Source organism: Hordeum vulgare, chromosome 3H (genome assembly GCF_904849725.1).
Source record: "Hordeum vulgare subsp. vulgare chromosome 3H, MorexV3_pseudomolecules_assembly, whole genome shotgun sequence".
Lineage (NCBI taxonomy): Eukaryota > Viridiplantae > Streptophyta > Magnoliopsida > Poales > Poaceae > Hordeum > Hordeum vulgare.
This window is the reverse complement of record NC_058520.1, coordinates 247089192-247098680: the sequence shown is the minus strand read 5'-3', so window position 1 is coordinate 247098680 and position 9489 is coordinate 247089192. Positions and strand designations below refer to the sequence as shown.

At 40.2% G+C, this 9489-nt stretch overlaps 1 pseudogene; it reads right to left on the bottom strand.

Annotated features, from left to right (window-relative positions):
* Window positions 1-3620: 3620 nt before the first annotated feature.
* Window positions 3621-7976, bottom strand: LOC123441650 (annotated as a pseudogene).
* Between the last annotated feature and the right edge of the window lie 1513 nt (window positions 7977-9489).

Genomic DNA, 9489 nt, shown 5'->3' with positions numbered 1-9489 from the left:
CGTTTGCTTTCTACGTTTCTCTTTAGTGGATTTGAGTCATAGGAAAGTCGTACTATTAATAGGGGGTCAGCTTCGGAAAGGTTTGGGTGGAATCAACACGTACACATCTATACTATTGCACCGCCTTTTCCTCACTTCAATGGAGCTCCAGCTTGTTTCCCCCTTTTGTGTGCAAAGTGCCAACGATAGTACCACATGTGCTAGCGGTAGTACCGCAGGTGCCATCGGTAGTACCACTCTCTAGGCGATAGTAGTTTTTTACTACCGCTCTCTCGGACTTTTGCACAACCGCAGCCTCAGCGGTGCTAGGCACGAAAGTAATTTTTTACTTCCATGGTTGGTGGATCTACCGTGCGGTAATACTGCTCCTCGCAGCGGTAGTACTGCTCCTGGCAGCGGTAGTACCACTTTGCTGTGGGTGTGTTGGATTCTTTCCCCCACTATATAAAGGGGCCTTTCTTCCCCAAGAAGGTTACGTCTTACCTCCCCAAGCTCCATTGTTGCTCCAAAGCTCATTTTCGCATCTCTCTCCCTAGCCAATCAAACTTGTTGTTTTTCTAGGGATTGGTTGAGAAGGCCCTGACCTACACTTCCACCAAGAGATATTTGATTCCCCCCACTAATCCCTTGCGTATCTTGTTACTCTTGGGTGCTTGAGCACCCTAGATCGTTGAGGTCACCTTGGAGCCACATTCCATTGTGGTGAAGCTCCATGGTCTTGTTGGGAGCCTCCAAGCTTTGTGTGGAGATTGCCCCAACCTTGTTTATAAAGGTCTGGTCGCCGCCTTCAAGGGCACCACTAATGGAATCATGACATCTTGTATTGTGTGAGGACGTGAGGATAATACGGTGCCATAGTGGCTTTTTGGGAAGCATTGTGCCTCCACACCGCTCCAACGGAGACGTACTTCCTGTCAAAGGGAAGGAACTTCGGTAACACATCATCGTCTCCACGGGTTCCATTTGTGGTTATCTCTTACATTTACTTTGCCCTTATTTGTTGCGGTGTATTCCTCGCTCGCATTAGTTGTTGTTGTTAGCATCATATAGGTTTCTCACCTAGCTGTTTATTTAGAGAACCTTTTGTTGCTAACCCTAATTTGTTAAGAAGAGCTCAAAATGGTAGTTGCCTATTCACCCCCCTCTAGTCAACCATATCGATCCTTTCACAATTCCAATGCCACAAATTCATTCTTTCTTAGAAAACTTCATTTTTATTATTTTATTTCTTCTTTAAGGATAATGCTAATGCAAGTAAATTATTTCCTTCTTAGGGAATTTCATTGTTTCGAAATTTCACTATGTTATGCTTCTTCTTGCATATTAAAGAACATTATAATTCTTGTGCAAATTGTGTGCAAATCATGTTACTCATCATTATTATTTTTTCTTGAAGGACATACCAATTTCAGTAATTCAATCTTCACTAGAAAACTCAATTATTGTTATTTTGTTTCATTTTATTTCTTATCTAAGGGCCATGAATTTTTTTCTTCTTAGGCAAGTTCATTTTTTCTAAGATTCGACTTTTATACGGTTCTTCTCGGATAATATAAAAATGTAATTTATACATAAATTGTATGCAATTTATTTCTCTAAAAGAACTTTCTTTTCTTCTTAAAGTGTAATACTAATGCCACTAATTCATTCTTCCGTAGAAACTTTATTATTTTATTTTAGTTTTAGTTTTCTTTCATTTATTTCATTTTAAAGGTAATACACATGTCACTAATTTATTCCTTCTTTGGAAATTTCTTTTTTCTGAAACTCCATTGTTATTTGCTCGTAATAAAAAAAACAATTTATGTGTAAATTGTTTGCAATTATTTCTCATTTGTTTATTTTTTATTTCCTTTTTAGAAGAAAGGTTAATTCCAATGTCACTAATTTAGTACTTCTTAGGAAAAAACATTGGCGTATATGTCGTTATTGCATATTACAAAATATTGATAGCCATGTATTCTCTGCAAATTTTGCTAGTAATTGTTTTAAATTTTAAATTTTATTTTTCTTAAAGTATAATATGAAAGCCATTGCTTCATTCTCTTTGGGAAAACTTTTATTTTTATTAATTTATTCTTCAAGGTGTCATCAGCACACGTATTCGAATTTCACACGGCCGGTCTTTTTCTTCTTTTGGTTATTAGGTTAACAACTCATTGTAATTTATACAGTGGTTATTAAAGGGCTCTGATATTTGAAGAATACTTAGAATATTAATAACAAAATCTGAAATACCCTAATAATTTGCAACATTTAAAATGGTATTTTCTTCATGAGATGGTATTTTAGCAATTTATGTTTGAAATAATATCTCGCAAGACATGAAGTTAAAAGATGTGGTTCTCTCTAGAACACACATTTGTAGTATAGCATACACACACACAGGAGAACCGATTGATTGTGCCTTGGCTAGCCTTGCAGCACCAGCTCACGCAAAATTTCATGTTTTTACCCCTTTACGAATGTTGATCGAGATCTGACCCTAATTTGTAAAAAAATTGAGATCTCACCCTTTTCCTACCGCCGACGTCTATGGCGGTAGGGTATAACAGCCTACCACCAAGGTCCCTCGCGAAAGGAAAGTTGTCCACATCAGGGGAAACACCTTTACCGCTAAAAAGGTTGGCAGTAGCTTGTACACCCTTACCGCCAAGGTGATTGGTGGTAGGTGCGAACACACACTATATCCATACTTAGGAAAATATACGGTAGAGCGTGCATCCCTACTGCGACGCTCCTTAATGGTAGGCTGTTATATAAACTAGGGTCAGATCTTGATCAGCTTTCGTAAAATGATTAAAACACAAAATTTAGCCGCGGTCCGATGCTCTCTTTAGATGGGCCAACCTAAAAAAAGAAAATTGCGTGAAACAAATTTGTGGTAGGTCAGCTGACCCAAATACCACTAGTCGGTCTCGATTTACTATAATTTTATTTAATAAATTCAATTCAAATATGGCAAAACATTTGGGTCTTCTAAATAGCTGGGAAAATGACGTGAATTATCCTAGAACTGTTAAGTTGATTTATAAGAAGTTTTTGAAATTCTGGCTAGTTCAATAATTCCACATATATCACCAAACAATATTATATATTTCATCAATTTGGAGATGTGTCCAGCTCAACTCGAACCATCATTCTTGTTAATGAGAGGTGACCCCGTTTGCCAGATTTCTTGCTGAACTACTAATTGTGGGATTTTCCATTTATTATTACTAGAGTGTGGGTTATGTGCTAAAATTCCCTAGAAGTGTGTTTTTGGTCGAAATTACTTTTGGGTGGTAGAATATTAGGTTACCATCTAGGAAAATCTGAAGAATCAAAAGATGGATGAAATCGGTGACCTCAATCCCTAGATGATTGATTGGCAATTGACAACATAATACATAACAAGAGCTCCAATCACCCTTTGCCATATGTGAACTTTCTTGCAAGAAACAAAACAAGAGGTTTATGTATATGTTTTGTTGGTCCCTTTTCATGAAAACTGTTTTGTTGGTTGCTGTGGTCAAATGGGAGATAGAAAATTGTTTCTTCTGAAAAGAAAATGCCACCAGAAGTAACTTTGTCTGACATGTTGTGAAAATACACGATCCAAGTCCAAATAGATGGCATCATCAATCTAAAAAATTATTGCATGGCTAATATAAATACCGCAAATGCGACAAAAGGATAGATAGAAGCGTCGCGACCGAAACATGTCCAAGAACCCGAGTGCATTCTGGCTCGAGCTACAAGATCTGGATATTTTGTGGGCTGTAAGGATTTCACTCTCAGTGCAACCTTGTCGTCTTCACAAGGAGAATATGATTTAATGCCTATTGCGCCTAGCATCCAATGTACACAAGACCGAAGGTGAAATAAAGTCAAATTACATGGAAAGAAAGTTTAACTATGATGCCTCTTGCTTTGTGTGTAAGAATTCTAAAATGATGTCCAAGGAAAATGTTTTTCCTTTTAGCTGTGAGATCAAAGAATTGTTTTCCCTCTAGTTTTCCATTGCTCTGTTCGTTTGAGCAAAATGAATAAGTCATGCTTCTAAAGAAAAAATTCCTATTCTTATGTGCTTCCTCCACTTTCCTTACGAACCAAACAACCCGAGTTGCATTTTTTGTACTCTAAGATCAAGGACAGATTCAATAATACCATCGTTAGCTAACTATACCTCATTTCAGATCACAAATTTCTATCACCATCTTATATAAAAGTGAAACTGCAAGAGAACAAACATCAAACCGGATGTACTTACTGTCGGAATCGGGGCTCCGGAGACCAAAAAAGGTTCGAACTCTAGGGTGCGCGGGTACTTCAGACCTACTCTAAAGTGCTAACTCACGATGACGCTCTGACGCACTCGAGCTAAGGAAGAAGGACGGTAAACACGGTAGTTTACCCAAGTTCGGGCCACCTCGCATTGTAAGAGCCTAGTGCTGCCTATCTTGTTTGGTTGGGTGCTGAAGAGATTACAAGAGTCATCTCTTCTCTATGGTGGAGGCATGTCCTCCTTTATACTGGCCATGGTCCTCTTCCCCCCAAAACCAGGCGGGAAGGGTTGCCACAACAGTTCGTTTGAAGGGGGACATGATCGTAGCCTATCCTGGCGAAAGTGGTCTCTGTGTGCAAAAGCTTCCCGTCGTGACGCATTGGTGGGATTGGGGATGACCTCCTACTCCAACGATCCTCCCATCCTGGTCTCCTTGCATCGAAGAGGGACCGCCTTGGGAACCGACGATGGTCCTGCTCCCTTAGCACCAAAGTGGAAAGCCTCCTCATCTGCGCCCGCTCGCACGCCTCCTAGCGTTGCCTCGCACAGCGTGCGTCACCCACCTGATGCCGCAAGATCGTCTAACCTCGCCGAGCCACCCTTGATTAGTCCGCCTCGCGACATCCCTGAGGATAGCCCGGGAGGCCTCCTCATGATGCGGGGCTTGACGCAGCGTTAGACGACGTCCGTAGAAATCCACTTCATGAGGTGAGGGCCCTCACGAGGGTCTCAGTCATGAGGTCCAAAGGCGTATCATGTTCAGTCCCCGGCAGGAGTTGCGCCAGGGCCAGTAGGGAGACAGGCATGGATACCCCCCGTCCAATGGCCCGACACTTACTGTTATACAGAAACCTTTCACCAAGCCACCACTGCAAAGGCCTTGACTTCCTTCTCGTGGTTTTTCTGGTCGGTGTAGGAAAAAACATCAAATACGCAAGAGAACAAACATCAAATTTGTTGAACTTACTGTTATACAAGAACCTTTCCCCAAGTCAGCAATACAAAGGTCTTGACTTTCTTCTCATGATTTTGTTCACCAGTGGAGGAAAAAACATCAAATCCCCAAGGGAACAAACATCAAATCCGCTATACATATTGTTATATAGAAACCTTTCACCAAGACACCACTACAAAGGCCTTTACTTTCTTGTCGTGCTTTTTCTCACCGGTGCACGGACAAGTGCTAACAAAAATGCATGTATGGAAATAGAAAGGATCATTCATTAATTCAGTATTCTTTTGTAAGATGTCATATCGCAAGGTGCAGAAGAAAAAATACCTCTGCTCGGGTTTTCCCTTCCACTAGTTTCTTGCCTCTTGCTTCTCTTGAGCTTCCTTTTGCACCTCACTTTTGTTTGGTCACTGTTGATCCCTTGTACCAACTGGTTGTTGTTGAAGACATAAAACTCAGCAACACAAAAATTAGTTTACTACTAGGAGAGAGGTGCAGCAAGCAATGTGTAAGACATTACTACTTCTTTTTAACTGATATGTAAGATATTACTAACAACGAAAATTTCGGCCTAGAAGCTTGCCCGGAAGAATGTTTATGAAACAAAAGTACCTCAATACGTGTAGGTTGCATGTAAGGTTGACTTTCTCGATCAAAATTTCCACGAGGGATCACTAACGCATTGCTTGCCTCGCCTCCAAAGAAACTTTACTTGAGGACTCCACATATGTAACAAAAGTCATGAAATTTATGTATACCAAGTAATTTAAAAAGTAGCTGAAGTTTACAGAAAAATGGGCATCTAAGTTGGCGAACTTTCGAAGGACAAAACTTTGGCATGCTTCTTAAGGCTTGAATTTCACACATAGATGCATTTCATTAGAAATAATCTAAGGTGGAAGCACAATCTAAAACCCAATTATTTTTACATGTATATATTAGCTATAGTGGAGGAGAAAGATGTACATGTTTTATGTCCACGGACCTAACTAGACTAATTTAATATAATAAAAAATATGATACTCATTGCTAATTTAAGAGGTAAGAATATCTAAGCAACTTTTTAACTAAAGCAGAGTTGGAATACGGATCAGATTTCAAGTAAAATTAGGAACCCTATTATTTTTTTATAACATCTAGTATATAACAATGGATAAACCATGTCAATGTAACATCCGACAGATTTATCGTCATTCATTGGTTTTTAATTACAAATAATGGTTACATAACGTAAGAGTAACAAATGTTCAAAGTGAGGCCTCATACCAAATACTACATCCATCCTGGTTTATTGATCCCCTCATATTTTAGGTCAAACTTTGACCTTTGATTTAACTATCAAAAACTAAGTCATATACACAAAATAGTATTAGTGAAATCCTCCTTCAAATGTGAATCCAACAAAATATTGTGACATAGAACTATATTTTTAAAAAAATACGAAGGAGACTAATAAACCCGGACGGAGGTAGTATGCAATAAACTGTGTTAGTTGTACTACATTAGAAGATGAAAACTATTTGCATAATTGGAAAAGACAAGCCATGATGAGAGAAATGTACAAGAGAGCTTTTAAAAGATTTAGGGTGAATGGGATAAGATGGGTGTAAATGCAAGACACTACACTAACAACTCAAAGTAATTGTGATGCACACGTTGTGAAGGTGAACGAAGAGAGCACAAAGTTTATGTATATATATATATATATATATATATATATATATAGATTTTAATTCTTTTAATTATGTAAAATGCCTTTTTTGACGCATCGTCTCAACACGTTACTCCTTTGGTTCCTAATTACCTATAGACAATTGTGCGTACTATTAACATCTCTAATAATGATTATCAATATGCTAAAGCTTTAGCCTGGTTATATAACGGAATACTCCGTTAGTAGTCTGTTTTCATAGTACTATTTTCTATAGTGTTACACAAACATGTACACATAAGAAACATTGGTCCAAGTGGCACATTCGAGATGATGTCTATATTAGGAGTGATACACATTCACTATAATCTATCCATGCGAATGCAGGTCACTCCCTAGTACAAATAAGATGACAATAATTTATACCTTTTTTTGGCACCATATGTGTATATATTGGGCAGTAAAAAATAGCAAGTAGCTTTCAGATTCCTCAAAAAGAAAAATGACAAATGACAGGTTATTTATCTAGGCCTATTAAAGAACTACGTGAAGTGTGAATCATCTCTCTTTGATTAATTGTTCTTTTATTTGAAGTGTGATTCAGCTCTGTAGTAGCTCAAAACATAATACAGTAGTACTAGTTAGAATAAGACTTGAGACTCCTTTTCCTCTCCTGGATGGATCTGTCCTAGTCCTCATCTTGGCATCCGGAACTTCCATTTGCTTATTATGTTTTCGCCCGTATCAGCTATTCGTATCTGAATACCAAATCAAGAACACTTTCTTTAGAGTAAATATGAAACTTTCTTTACGCGCCTTATAACAAATTGGATGAAGTTGTCTCCAAGATACATACCATCCAGGAAACCTTCTTCCGTGCCGTCGGTGGAGGAGGTAGGCGCTAATTGGAGTTGGACATTGTTCACCTCCCGACAGGCTCGATGACTGAGACATTCGCCAATGGCCTGTCATCGCCGCTCGCTGCCGGCGGGAGAACGGCGACTGGAGACCGAGACGGATAGGGCAGCAGAGCAAGCACGTTGGACGGTGCCGACGTCCGCCATCTTCTCCATGGAAGGTGGCCTCTCGGCCCTCCGCTTGCCCATCTTCTCCGCGAATGCGGTTGCGTCGAGCTGAGCACCGCCCAGCGTGTGGCTTGGTGGTGAGGAGAGGAGAATGATGAGCTAATGCGTGGCAAGGGGCCGAGGAAGGAGAGGGTGTTGAGGAGAAGAAGGGCAGCTCGCGGGGATGATTTTCTGGAAGAGCGCGCACGCGTTGCAGTGCAGGATTAGACTCCAACTTCCAAGAAATGGGAGAGCAAGCATGTTTTGTCCCTTCCGTGTGCAGAAATTAAGAGCGTCTCAAGAAGACCCGTATATTCGTCGGAATTGTAAAATTCCGACGATTACATGGGTTTCGATCATTTTTTATGGCAAACTAGATACCGTAAATACGATTCGGCTCGTAAATATTTTGCGGTGGCCTGTAAACACGACCACTCGATCGCTATATTTGCGGGTTCAGCTGCTAGATGCGGGTCAAAACCCTATCACTTCACCGCCGCGAAAAATCCCCCACCTCACCGTCGGTGCCTCAGATCCACCGGCGTGCGCCTTCATTCCACCGCCTAGTCGCTGATGACATGGTGATGTATATGCTTCTCGCCCCCGTTGGATCCCAAGTGGAAAGTAGAGATGTAGTCAACAACAAATTTCCCTCACATGTAGACTTTAAGATTTATCGAACCAGGAGGACTCCTAGGCTCAACAACTAGGTGTCTTCCACCCTGGCGCTAGCAGAAGACATGGACCTGCACACACAACAAATAACTTTGCTCCCAATGAGTACAGAGAGGTTGTCAATCAATCCGGCCTTGTAGTTGGCAAGGAATCAAAACACAAGCGGGAAGGTAATAGTGATTGCAACGGAAAAGTAAATAGAGCGGTAAATGGTGGAGGTGTAAGCAATGATGGTGATATGGACCGGAGTCACATGATGTTCATTAGTGATGTATCTCTCCCAAAAGACGATAAAAAACTATGCTAGGGTAAACAAATCATAGTTGGGCAATTAACAGAATTATGATCGCACCGCAATGCTAATTATGCTCCTTGATAGTTAGAGGTTCAATAGTAATGGGCAACACGCCAAGACAAGTAGACCGTTTATTCATCAGCATCTACTTACTAATCATCCACCTTTAGATATCTATCCAGAACATCTCTCCGGTATTAAGTTGCGAGCTCCACCCAAAGTGTAAACTCAAAACAACGGACAACTGCATTAACGAACTATGCGTAAGGTAAACAATCCTTGCAACCTTGGTCACAAGGACCGTTGTTTTCTCCCGGGTGGCAACAAGCACATCCCCTGGTCTCATGTTTTTGTCACTAAAGCTAGACATCGAGGGGCCCGAACCCACAATCATGCATAACGCTCCCTCTTGGAGTTACGATCTACTACTTGGCCAAAGCAATAAAAAGCAACGGAGAACATGCAAGAATCACTAAGGAACATAATATAAAAGGATAATCAAATATATAACTCATTACAATCTGAACATAATCTCATAATCCATCGGATCCCAACAAACCGATCATAGCAAAAGCAAGAGAATTA